Consider the following 14,409-nt stretch of genomic DNA (forward strand, 5'->3'; position numbering starts at 1 on the left):
CAGTACCAGTGTGCCAACTCTAGGACAAAAAGGCTTCTCAAGTTTTTACCCCCAAGCAATAAAATTCCTGAACAGGTAATCAAATGGCTACCTGGACAATTTGCACTGTGTGGCCCCCCCAACCTCTCTTTTACGCTGCTTCTACTCTCTTTTCATCATATATGCATAGTCACTTTTACCATATCTACATGTACATACAGTACTACCTCAATCAGCCTGACTAACTGGTGCCTGTATGTAGCCTTGCTACTTTTATAGCCTCACTACTGTTTTTCGCTGTCTTTTTACTGTTGTTTTAATTTATTTACTTACCTATTGTTCACCTCATACCTTTTTGCACTATTGGTTAGAGCCTGTAAGTAAGCATTTCACTGTAAGGTCTCCCCACCTGTTGTATTCAGCGCACGTGACAAATAAACTTTGATTTGATTAGATTAGAGTGTCTAGTTTGAGAAACAGATACCTCAACTGGCAGCTTCAGTACACGCAAAACACCAGTCTCAATGTCAACAGTGAAGAGGTGACTCTGGGATGCTGGCCTTCTAAGTGACCCCAAACTTTTGAAAGGTAATGTAAATCTCACTAGGTCAGGAAGGGAACTTATCTTTCATATCAGCAAGAAATAATCTTTCAAATAAAAAATACATACTTCTGTAGAAGGTTTTTACAGATCCATAAGGCTGTTTGCCTCTAGCCGACAAAATACCTCTCCGCTACACTTCCTGACCAGTTACTCTAACGGCGTTCGAGCCAGTGTTTCGAGCATGCTAGATAGCTAATTAGCACAGGTGGTCGTCTATGTCTTCCGTCAGACATGGCAGATCTGCGTCTAGCTCCGAGGAAACTTTGCAGTATTTTTTTTGTGTTTTTATTTCTTACATTATTAGTCCAGAAAGTTTTTTGTTTTATTACAAACAGCTGGAAATACCTTTTGGATATCAGAGCGACGGTAACTCACCAGTATTAAACCAGGAATACGACTTTCCCGAATTGGATCCTTTGTTCGTACACCCAGGGCAATTGAACTTATCCTAGAGGCTTCTCCGGCAGAGAAGAGGTAATCGGAGTGGACTTAGTCCGACTCAGGAGGCTTGTACACCATCCACCACTTCCGAGTATATTACCCGCTAGTGTTCAGTCTCTGGAAAATAAAGTAGACGACCTCAGGGCGAGGATCTCCTTCCAGAGAGACATCAGGGACTGTAACATACTCTGTTTCACGGTATCATGGCTCTCTCAGAGTATTGTACCCGTCCATACAGCCAACCAGGTTCTCAGTGCATCGCGCAGACAAGAATAAAGAAATCTCCGGGAAGAAGAAAGGCGGGAGTGTATGTTTCATGATTAACTACTCATGGTGTGATTGTGATAAACTACAGAAGCTCAAGGCCAATAAAATGCAGTATTACCTCCCAAGATAATTATCTTCGGTTATAGTCACAGCCGTGTATATTTCCCTCAAGCCGATACCACGACGGCCCTCAAGGAACTACACTAGACTTTATGTAAACTGGAAACCACATATCCCGAGGCCGCATTTATTGTAGCTGGGGATTTAACAAAGCAAATTTTGAGGAAAACGCTTCTGAAGTTCGATCAACACATTGACTGTAGTATTCGTGCTGCTAAAACACTCAACCACTGCTACTCCAATTTCCGAGATGCCTACAAGGCCCTCCCCCGGATAGATGACAGCATTCGCGCAAAACAGAAAGCGATTCCCCTTAAACCACTAGAGTGTTGGTTTAGCAGTATGCTTAGGGCCATTGTCCTGCTGGAAGGTGAATCTCCGTCCCAGTCTCACATCTCTGGAAGACTGAAACAGGTTTCCCTCAAGATTTTCTGTGTATTTCACTGTGGGGATGGTATTTGCGTGTTTGCTTATTTATTTCTTTAAGCAATGTTTTTTCTTCTGGCCACTCTTCCGTAAAGCCCAGCCCTGTGGAGTGTATGGCTTAAAGTGGTCTTATGGACAGATACTCCAATCTCCGCTGTGGAGCTTTGCAGCACCTTCAGCGTTATCTTTGGTCTCTTTGTTGCCTCTCTTATTAATGCCCTCCTTGCCTGGTCTGTGAGTTTTGCTGGGCGGCCCTCTCTTGGCAGGTTTGTTGCCAAGTGCCATATTCTTTCCATTTTTAAAAATGGATTTTATGGTGCTCCATGGGACGTTCAAAGTTTTGGATATTTTTTTATAATCCAACCCTTATCTGTACTTGTCCACAACTTTGTCCCTGACCTGTTTGGAGAGATCCTTGGTCTTCAATGGTGCCGCTTGCTTGTTGGTGCCCCTTGTTTGCGGTGTTGCAGACTCTGGGGCCTTTCAGAACAGGTGTATATATACTGAGATCATGTGACAGATCATGTGACACTTAGTTAAGTCCACCTGTGTGTAATCTAATTATGTGACTTCTGAAGGTAATTGGTTGCACCATATCTTATTTAGGGGCTTCATAGCAAAGGGGGTGACTACATATGCATGCATCACTTTATTTTTTTTTATATACTGTATATATATATATTCTGAAACAAGTCATTTTTTTCATTTCACTTCACCATTTTGGACTATTTCGTGTATGTCCATAACACGAAATCCAAATAAAAAATAAATTTAAATGAAACAGGTTGTAATGCAACAAAATAGGAAAAACACCAAGGGGGATGAATACTTTTGCAAGGCACTGTACAGGGAGTACCGGTACAGTGTCAATATGCGGGGGCACCGGTTAGTCGAGGTAATTGAGGTAACATGTACATGTAGGTAGAGTTATTAAAGTGACTATGCATAGATAATAACAGAGAATAGCAGCAGCTTAGAAGGGGGGGAAATGTAAATATTCTTGGTAGCCATTTAATTAGATATTCAGGAGTCTTATGGCTTGTGGATAGAAGCTGTTTAGAAGCCTCTTGGACCTAGACCTGGCGCTCCGGTACCGCTTGCCATGCGGTAGCAGAGAGAACAGTCAACGACTAGGGTGGCTGGAGTCTTTGACAATTTTTATGGCCTTCCTCTGACACCGCCTGGTATAGAGGTTCTGGATGCAGGAAGCTTGGCTCCAGTGATGTACTAGGCCGTACGCACTACCCTCTGTAGTGCCTTGCGGTCATAGATCGAGCAGTTGCCATACCAGGCAGTGATGCAACCCATCAGGATGTTCTCGATGGTGCAGCTGTAGAACCTTTTAAGGATCTGTGGACCCATGCCAAATCTTTTCAGGCTCCTGAGGGGGAATAGGCTTTGTCGTGCCCTCTTCACGACTGTCTTGGTGTGCTTGGACCCTGTTAGTTTGTTGGTGATGTGGACGACAAGGAACTTGAAGCTCTCAACCTGCTCCACTACAGCCCCGTCGATGAGAATGGGGGCGTGCTCGGTCCTCCTTTTCCTGTAGTCCACAATCATCTCCTTGTCTTGATCGCATTGAGGGAGAGGTTGTTGCCCTTGCACCACAAGGCCAGGTCTCTGACCTTTCCCTACAGGCTGTCCCGTTGTTGTCTGTGATCAGGCACTGTTGTGTCATCAGCAAACTTAATGATGGTGTTGGAGTCGTGCCTTGCCATGCAGTCATGAGTGAACAGGGAGTACAGGAGGGGACCGCGCATGTACCCGAGGGGCCCCCGTGTTGAGGATCAGCGTGGGGTATGTGTTGTTACATACCCTTACCACCTGGGGGCGGCACGTCAGGAAGTCCAGGATCCAGTTGCAGAGGGAGGTGTTTAGTCCCAGGATCCTTGGCTTAGTGATGAGCTATGAGGGCACTATGGTGTTGAACGCTGAGTTGTAGTCAATGAATACATTCTCACATAGGTGTTCCTTTTGTCCAGATGTGAAAGGGCAGTGTGGAGTGCAATAAAGATTGCATCATCTGTGGATCTGTTGGGGCGGTATGCAAATTGGAGTAGGTCTAGGGTTTCTGGGACAATGGTGTTGATGTGGGTGCTCAAGCTAAACACTTTCTAAACACATGCGTTCCTTATCTTTCCAAAAACGTACCGAAAGTACGCATGTTAAAGTTCAGAGCGAGCGTCGATACCTTCATGTATAGATGCTAAAGGTAGTTAAAGTCTATGAAGTCTACCAGATGCCAGTGTGCCAGCTGCTACTGCTAGTGCCACTGAATTAGTTTAAAATATCGATGGGAGACTCTGTTACAGAGGAGTGTAAATGCTTTTTTAGGCTGGATCATATTCTTGTACTGTATTGTTGTATGTTTTAATTCTGTAATGTATTGATTGTTGCTGCCTTCTTGGCCAGATCTCCCTTGAAAAAGAGACTCTGGGTTTCAATGGGCTTTTCCTGGTTAAATAAAAGGTTAAATAAACAAATAATACAGCTCTAATACACACACACACACACGACACTGCTCACATAATGGCCAATATTGGACGCAAGTGTGCTCAGCTAGGCGACTTTGGATCAATATGAAGCAGTGAGCCTTAAGAGATGTACACTCACAAATCTACAGTAGATTAGTGGTTCAACAACAGAAATTATAGGACATCACTAAAGGATTTACACAGGATAGCTTATTCAAACAGTAATGAATGTGGAAGGACCACCAGAGGGCAGGCTGGGCTCATGGATAGTAGCCCAACAAGGCATGGGAGACAAGGTAACCAGAGGCAATTAAGCACAGCTGACGGTACTAATGACATACTCTCCTTCCCCTATAAGAGAGAGAATGGAACCAGCAGAGAGAGGGGGGAAAACTATCTCTGGAAGATGGCCACCGAGAGAGAGGAGCTATCCAGGAAGAACCACTAAGACGGTGACAAGCCCGTGACTTTTTGTTGTAGTTTAATAGTTTAAAGATAAGCCTATTGGGTTCCGGTTTCATCCGGAGAAGAAGATGTATGTTTTTTCTTGGAAGATTTTCATTGATTATGTTGGACTGTTTGTGTTGACCAAATGCCCTCAATAAGAGAACTGAGTTCAATCAAGAAAACCTATTCCTGACTCGTTTATTCCACCTTCCCGCTTTAGAGTGACGCCCAATTACTTGGTCCGCTCACATTGGTGGAGGATGCGGGCATTAGGTGGACGAGTGACACAAGGATAAGTGAGTAAATCAAGATTCTTCCAGTAGACCCGGAGGAACCATTCAAGAACGATGGATAACGCCCTACTAAAACAATTGATCACGGCACAGCAGACAACCATAGAACTCCTGCAACAACAGCTGAGCCGACTAGAAGAACCTAGAGTTAAGCCAAGAGCGGCTGCTCACGCCATCTTACCTCGTCTCTCCAAGGAGGATGATATTGAGGCCTTCCTCATGACCTTCGAAAGGACGGCCACCTTGGAAGAGTGGCCGCCCACAGAATGGGTGAGCGCATTAGCCCCTCTTTTGACCGGGGTGGCTCAGGAAGCCTATTTTGACCTGGATTCCGCGAAGCTGCGGACTATGGGCGACTAAAAACCGTGATCCTGTCCCGGTACCAGCTGACTGCCAGAGATAGGGCTGTAAAGTTCCATCAATGGACCTATACAGCTGATCAACCCGTCCGTGCCCAGATCTTCGCCTTAACCTCTTGAACCTATGGGGGCGCTGTGTCATTATTGGATAAAAAGACGTGCCCGTTTTAAGCGCAATATTTTGTCACGAAAAGATGCTCGACTATGCATGGAATTGACAGCCTTGGAAAGACAAAACTCTGACGTCTCCAAAACTGCAAAGATATTATCTGTGAGTGCCCCAGAACTAATGCAACAGGCGAAACCAAGATGAACTTTCATACAGGAAATGCCCCAGATTCTGAAGGCGCTGTGTTCCAATGTCTCCTTATATGGCTGTGAATGCGCCAGGAATGAGCCCGCACTTTCTGTCTATTCCCCGAGGTGTCTGCAGCATTGTGACGTGTTTGTAGGCATATCATTGGAAGATTGACCATAAGAGACTACATTTACCTGGTGTCCCGCCCGGTGTCCTGTGTGCGTAATCTGTAAATCCATGCGCGTTCCATTTCTTCAGAAGAGAAAGTAAAAATCCATCGTGGCAGTTATCGTCGATAGATATATGAAAAACACCTTGAGGATTGATTCTAAACATCGGTTTGCCATGTTTCTGTCGATATTATGGAGTTAATTTGGAAAAAGGTTCGCGTTTTAATTACTTATTTTATTTTTTTCCTTACCCAAATGTGATGAACAAAACGGAGCGATTAGTCGACACAAATAATATTTTTTGTAAAAACGGAACATTTGCTATCTAACAGAGTCTCCTCATTGAAAACATCTGAAGTTCTTCAAAGGTAAATGATTTTATTTGAATGCTTTTCTGTTTTTTTGTGTAAATGTTGCCTGCTGAATGCTAACGGTAAATGCTACGCTAAATGCTACGTTAGCTATTAATACTGTTACACAAATGCTTGTTTTGCAATGGTTGAGAAGCATATTTAGAAAATCTGAGATGACAGTGTTGTTAACAAAAGGCTAAGCTTGAGAGCAAATAGATTAATTTCATTTCATTTGCGATTTTCATGAAAAGTTAACGTTGCGTTATGGTAATGAGCTTGAGGCTGTAGTCACGATAACGGATCCGGGATGGCTCGACGCAAGAAGTTAATACGACTGACAAAACAGTGGCTAGAACCTGGAAAGGGAGTAGGACATGTGATAGAGACTCTCGTAGTGGACAAGATATTGAGAGAATTACCCAGTGACTTAAAAAGGGTTGTGGGGCAACCCAACCCGTTGTCAGCCGACGACATAGCCCAGGCGGTGGAAACATATCGGTCTACAGGGGAGTTGTTAAAAAGTGACAAGGAGGAACGGAAGGAGTCTTCCAATCCCGTACCAAGACTCACCCCGGCGCGCTCGCCACCGAAACGTCCAAGCCCCCCCCCGGAGGTGGGAGAAGTCAGCCACCACACAGCAGGGTCTGTGTTATAAATGTCAGTCTCCCAACCATTATGCCCCACAATGTCCTAGCAAGGATGAGCCCATGGTCACGGAGTCATCACTGCCTACCCCCACACATCCCGTTTTGAGGGGGAAGGATCAACACTGTTGGTTAGCAGAGATAGCCCCAGCCTCAGAGATTCCGGTGCAAGTCGAAGGACAAGATGTGGTAGCTATTCTCGACTCGGGAAGTATGGTTACGTTAGTAGAGGAGCGGATGGTGACCTCCGCAACACTGCTACCAGACAAAGTAGCCGTATCCTGTATCCATGGAGACACCCACTATTACCCCACTGTGAATCTGCCTATTCTCACTCCAAAAGGAAGGTGTACAGTCAGGGCAGGGAAAGTGCCCAAGCTGAAGATGCCATTATTGATCGGGAGAGACTGTCCCCTATATAAGGAGCTTCGGCAGATGACGTTATGCACAGGAAGAAGGGGGACAGGAAAGAAGAGAAAATCCAAGCCCGAGGTAGTAGTCCTTCAAGGAGACGTAGCCGCGTCCTCGTCCTCTGCAGCAGAGGAAGAAATAGCGACCCAACGTTTACGACAGATATTCCAGGAAACCACCGATGAAGACACATGTGAAGGGTTATACACAACGCAGGAAGGAAGGAGCAACCAGGCGCTAAGGGATATATTTGAAGCTCCATCCGAGGAGGGAACCTGGAAGGGATTCTCCTCGGTCACCCCTGATGGGGAAGTGGAACAACCTCCACATCCCTCTACCGAGGTCGACCTGCCCCAGGAATTAAAGGGACAGTTCGGCCCCTCGCAGCATAGAGACCCAGACCTAAGGGAGGTCATGAGGAAGGTGAAGGTGATCGACGGGAGGAACGTCGATGGATCAGGTGAGCCCCCTCTTCCTTACTATGCAATCAGGCGGGGTCTCTTATACTGGGTCGTACGACGAAGGGGGGGAAACCAGGAATTACTAATGGTGCCTAGGCCATACAGGGATACAGTTCTACAGTTAGCCCATTCCCACGTCCTAGGAGGACACCTGGCACGAGACAAGACTATTGACAGAATCATGCAGAGATTCTATTGGCCCCGGGTCACCCGAGATGTGGCCAGGTATTGTAGGACGTGTGATCAATGTCAACGTACAGCCCCACGGCCACACCTACGTAACCCTTTGATTCCTCTCCCCATCATAGAGACTCCCTTTGAACGCATAGCTATGGACCTCGTAGGACCCCTCCCAAAATCCGCCAGAGGACACGAGTACAATCCTAGTGGTTATAGATTACGCTACCAAGTTCCCGGAGGCCATACCCCTGCGTAACATGTCGTCAAAGGGAATTGCCAAGGAGTTATTCCTGATGTTCTCTCGTGTGGGCCTCCCCAAGACTATCTTAACCAATCAAGGAACCCCGTTCATGTCCCGGTTGATGAAGGACTTGTGTCGGTTATATCAGGTTCAACAGATACGTACAAGCATATTCCACCCTCAAACAGACGGGTTGTGTGAACGCTTGAACAAAACGATTAAAAGCATGTTGAGAAGAGTGGTCTCCCGAGACGGGAAAAACTGGGACATGCTTCTCCCACACTTAATGTTTGCCCTGCGAGAAGTACCCCAGGCATCCACTGGATTCTCTCCGTTTGAATTGCTCTATGGCAGACCCTGTCGAGGAATCCTCGACTTAGCCAAGGAGACCTGGGAGACCTAACCATGCCCCTTTCGATCCACAATAGAACACGTTACCCTGATGAGAGACCGCCTGTCAGCAGTGTGGCCCATAGTCAAGGAGCATATGGAGAAGGACCCAAGGCCGGGCCTATGATAAGTCCGCGACCCCCCGTGAGTTCACCGTGGGAGAGAAAGTGATGGTGCTTGTGCCCACGGCCGAACATCGCTTGCTGGCGCAGTGGAGGGGGCCCTACGAGGTAATGAAAAGGGTCTCACCGGTCAATTACCTCATCAAGCAACCTGACAGGAGGAAGAAGGTCCAACTCTATCACATAAACCTGCTGAAGACATACCATGGATGAGAGGAGGAGGTGGCTTTGATGGCCCTGGAGGGCAAAGGAAAAGAGGAGGCTCTACCACAGGTGCGCCGTGGCCAAACTCTCCTACCGGAGCAGTCAAGACAGCTAGACAAGCTGATTATGAACTTCGGTCGAATATTCTCTCCATTCCCAGGACAAACAGATGTCCTGTTCCACCATATCCACACTGAACCCGGCAAGAAGGTGCATATCCGCCCTTACAGGATTCCTGAGGCTCGCCGAGTCATCGCTAAGAAAGAGGTGAGGGAGATGTTGAGGATGGGCGTGATCGAGCCCTCGACGAGTGAGTGGTCCAGTCCCATAGTCCTGGTCCCCAAATCCGATGGTAGTATGAGACTCTGCAACGACTTTAGGGGCGTGAATGCCATCTCTACATTCGATGCGTATCCCATGCCCCGCGTGGATGAACTCTTGGAGCGCTTAGGAAAGGCCAAGTTCATCACTACCCTGGATTTGACGAAGGGATATTGGCAAGTGCCGGTGGCTCCAGAGGATCGCCCAAAGACTGCCTTCACCACCCCAGAGGGGCTTTTCCAGTATGTGAGGATGCCCTTTGGACTGCACGGTGCTGCTGCAACCTTCCAACGCCTCATGGATGCCATTCTACGGCCCCATCAAGAGTATGCAGCGGCGTACATAGACGATGTGGTCATCCACAGCGAGGCCTGGGATAGTCACCTCCTGCGATTACGGGCGGTGCACGTGAGTTTGGAAGCCACAGGGTTGACATCCAATCCAAATAAATGCTGCCTGGGCCTGTCCGAAGCGGAATACCTGGGGTACACCGTGGGGAATGGGAAAATACGCCCACAGGCAGAGAAGACCAGGGCAATTCGTGACTGGCCTCGACCCCGGACCAAGCGAGACGTTCAGGCCTTCTTAGGGATAACAGGATATTATCGCCGTTTTATCCCGGGATATGCAACCATTGCCAACCCCCTCACAAACCTCATCAGAAAAAACCTGCCAAACCAGGTAGAGTGGAAAGACGAGACGGAAGAGGCCTTTCAATTGCTAAAAGATGGCCTGTGTTCTGATCCCGTTCTACAGGCTCCGGACTTCTCACAAGAGTTCATTGTGCAGGTCGACGCCTCGGATACAGGGCTCGGGGCCGTACTAGCTCAGGGTAAAGGTGAAGCAGAGAAGCCGATTCTCTTCATTAGTAGGAAGCTCAGCGATCGGGAACAGAGGTATGCGACAGTAGAGAAATCTCCGGTACTACCTACTGGGTCGGAGGTTTGCATTAGTTACTGACCATGCGCCCCTCACGTGGATGGCTGGTAAGAGAAACAATAACAACAGAATAGCCAGATGGTTTTTGTCTTTACAACCGTTCTCTTTCCATGTCATCCACAGGGCCGGATCGAGGAACGGGAATGCAGACGCGCTGTCCCGACGCGACCAAGATGGTGCGTCTGGCGCCCGACCCTCCGGTTCGGTCCTGGGGGGGAAGGTATGTGGAAGGACCACCAGAGGGCAGGCTGGGCTCATGGATAGTAGCCCAACAAGGCATGGGAGACAAGGTAACCAGAGGCAATTAAGCACAGCTGACGGTACTAATGACATACTCTCCTTCCCCTATAAGAGAGAGAATGGAACCAGCAGAGAGAGGGGGGAAAACTATCTCTGGAAGATGGCCACCGAGAGAGAGGAGCTATCCAGGAAGAACCACTAAGACGGTGACAAGCCCGTGACTTTTTGTTGTAGTTTAAAGATAAGCCTATTGTGTTCCGGTTTCATCCGGAGAAGAAGATGTATGTTTTTCCTTGGAAGATTTTCATTGATTATGTTGGACTGTTTGTGTTGACCAAATGCCCTCAATAGAGAACTGTGTTCAATCAAGAAAACCTATTCCTGACTCGTTTATTCCACCTTCCCGCTTTAGTGACGCCCAATTTCTTGGTCCGCTCACATGAAATACTATACAGACTAGCTGAACATGTGTAGTCCCCCATTCACACACTGTACAGTCCCACCAATTGACATCCATTGTTTTTTTTCATACCGCCAAAATGTGTGTCAGCAACACTGCATCCAGCCTCCACAGAACGTGGGCCATTTGAGACCCTTTCAATGCAGGCATCTCAGCACCGCTATAAAGGAGACCCAAACCAAATAAACTGTTGTAGTGTGTTGTTGTCTGTGCATAATGGACAAAGTGAGGAAATTGAATACTGCCGGCTGAAAGGGGGGGGGTTTGTTCAGCCTTGCTATCCCCCACACCTCGCCCCGCCAAGCACAACTGATATGCTACTGATTAAAGTGGAATTCATTGGAACAAATACCTGCTTTCTGGGGGACTGGGGGAGTTGGGAGGGGATGCTCTGTGCTGATTTTACTCTGTGATAATGCCCTAGGGGGCTGAGGAGATATGGAGGAGGAATGCTAAGGCCCAGGATGTCAGACCAGCAGAGACTACCTGGATAAGAAACACACATTTCAGTTGTCCATTGCAAAACGTTTTAAGTTGCGTGCCCTGAACACAAACCGGTTGTATTATGGCTACGGGGTCTGGGCCTCAACACTGAGAATGTATTTCTAAGTAGGTCATCCTGGAAAGTGGACAGGACATACAGTGCATTTGGAAAGTATTCAGACACCTTCACTTTTTCCACATTTTGTTACGTTACAGCCTTATTCTAAAATGGATTAAATTGTTATTTTTCCTCATCAATCTACACATAATACCCCATAATGAGAAAGCAAAAAACATTTTTTTTACTGAAATATTACATTTACATTAGTATTCAGACCCTTTACTCAGTACTTTGTGGAAGCACCTTTGGCAGTGATTACAGCCTCAAATCAAAATCAAATCAAATTTATTTATATAGCCCTTCGTACATCAGCTGATATCTCAAAGTGCTGTACAGAAACCCAGCCTAAAACCCCAAACAGCAAGCAATGCAGGTGTAGAAGCACGGTGGCTAGGAAAAACTCCCTAGAAAGGCCAAAACCTAGGAAGAAACCTAGAGAGGAACCAGGCTATGTGGGGTGGCCAGTCCTCTTCTGGCTGTGCCGGGTGGAGATTATAACAGAACATGGCCAAGATGTTCAAATGTTCATAAATGACCAGCATGGTCGAATAATAAGGCAGAACAGTTGAAACTGGAGCAGCAGCACGGTCAGGTGGACTGGGGACAGCAAGGAGTCATCATGTCAGGTAGTCCTGGGGCTCAGGTCCTCCGAGAGAGAGAAAGAAAGAGAGAATTAGAGAGAGCATATGTGGGGTGGCCAGTCCTCTTTTGGCTGTGCCGGGTGGAGATTATAACAGAACATGGCCAAGATGTTCAAATGTTCATAAATGACCAGCATAGTCGAATAATAATAAGGCAGAACAGTTGAAACTGGAGCAAGTCTTCTTGGACATGACTCTACAAGCTTGGCACACCTGTATTTGGGGAGTTTCTCCCATTCTTCTCTGCAGATCTTCTCAAGCTGTGTCAGGTTGGATGGGGAGCTCCAGAGATGTTCGATCGAGTTCATGTTCAGGCTCTGGCTGGACCGTCCCAAAGCCACTACTTGCAATGTCTTGGCTGTGTGCTTGGGGTTGTTGTCCTGTTGGAAGGTGAACCTTTGCCCCAGTCTGAGGTCCTGAACGCTTTGCAAGAGGTTTTCATCAAGGACCTCTCTGTACTTTGCTCCGTTCATCTTTCCCTCAATCCTGACTAGTCTCCCAGTCCCTGCCGCTGAAAAACATCCCCACAGCACGATGCTGCCAGCCATGTCTGCTTTCCTCCAGATGCGATGCTTGGCATTCAAGCCAAGGAGTTCAATCTTGGATTCATTAGACCAGAGAATCTTGTTTACCACAGGTGGACTCCAATCAAGTTGTAGAAACATCTCAAGGATGATCAATGGAAACAGGATGCACGTGAGCTTAATTTTGAGTCCCATAGCAAAGGGTCTCAATATTTATGTAAATAAGGTATATCTATTACAATTTTTTTTCTTTTTTCGCTTTGTCATAAATTTGGTATTGTGTGTAGCTTGATGAGGGAAAAAATATTTAATACATTTTACAATAAGGCTATGTTGTTACAAATGTAGCAAAAAAGGGAATACTTTCCGAATGCACTGTATCAACATGAAGATATAGCTTTAGGTTTTGTGATTTATATGAACTATATATGACCACAGTCACTGCAAACTGTGTCAAGTTAGCCATTTTCAAAGCTTGAGAAACCTGTTGAGGAGAGATAAAATAACTACCCAAAACACAGAGGACGAGAGTGGGGTAAGTTGGGCTATTTAGTTCATTCAGCATAACTCCGTCAAGGGAAATATAGTACTGGTGGTTCTAACAGAGATATCTACATATATTTCAGGATCTTGCGTATCCCAGGAAATAAGTAATCATGTAAACATTACAGTTTTGAAAACATAGCTTGTCCCAAAAAGTGGTCTCTTGGCACAAGGAGTAAGTTGAGCTGCGGGGCAGCCAAATAGACATTTCTGTACTGAATGAAATATTACCACAACTTTTTTTTTAAACCATATCTATCTTTATTTTCCAAACATAATTCAACACAATAATTTGAGATTTTAATCAGGGGTTGGATCAAAAATTACTTTCCAATCGTTTCGTTCTGATATAACCATTATTTTTTTCATCCCGTTCCACTGTTCTGACCAGCAAAATAAAGTTCTTAACTGGTTTCGAACAAAGAAAATGGTTTATATAGTTCATTCCTGTTCCTTTTTAAACCTCAGAATTTTGTTGTTGTTGTATATATACCTTGCTTGACACTAAATTACTTCACCAACCAGTGCAGATAGAGCAGCTTGCTATGGAGCGAGTAAGCTATAGTTGTTTACATGTATTGGACAGACATTGTTGGCATGAGATGCGACTGAAATTTTGCGGGTGGGGAAAGTGCGTGAGAGGGTGGAGGATGGAGCTTGGCTTGAACTGCTGGGCATCTTGTTATGACATGCATTATCTGAATTAGGCCCACAGAATTATACCTACAAAGGAGCTGCTTCTATGACAGAACTTTGAAAAGTATTTGAATTTCTGAGAGTTGGCTTAACGTTGGATCAAAGGTAACTAGCTAACAAGCTTGTGTGTGCAGGGCGACAGCAGAATTCAAATGAAAACATGTCTTTCCTTTTTGTAGGTAATAAATCCATTATAAAACATGATAACTATTGTATCTTTAACTAACATTGAAGAAGTTAATCCATTCTTCTCTAATAAAAAATCTCTCCCTAATTTCTGAATCCCGCTTGTAAAGTCAGTAGGCTACAGTAGCCAGAGGGGGAAGGGCGTGCAGCCTTACAGGCGAACACACACTGGCAAAGATTTTCAGCTGGAAGGCAGACATTGGAATCTGTTTCTGAGTGATAGAGGGAAGGCTTTGCATAGGCACTTTGTATTGTTTTCTGTGGGACTAAAATAATGTTATTAACCAGTTCCCATGCTTTTAAAATAATGGCTCTGTTCCGGCACAGTATATATCACTTTCGTTCCCAGGTCTGATTCAGTTCCTCAAAAA

At 45.9% G+C, this 14,409-nt stretch overlaps 1 protein-coding gene across 2 annotated transcripts in view; it reads right to left on the reverse strand.

The window, feature by feature from the left end:
* Positions 1 to 14,409, reverse strand: part of LOC115132090 (kazrin) — a 234,991-nt gene that overhangs the window by 76,585 nt on the left and 143,997 nt on the right. The window lies entirely within an intron of this gene.

The sequence above is a fragment of the Oncorhynchus nerka genome, linkage group LG7 (assembly GCF_034236695.1).
Source record: "Oncorhynchus nerka isolate Pitt River linkage group LG7, Oner_Uvic_2.0, whole genome shotgun sequence".
NCBI lineage: Eukaryota > Metazoa > Chordata > Actinopteri > Salmoniformes > Salmonidae > Oncorhynchus > Oncorhynchus nerka.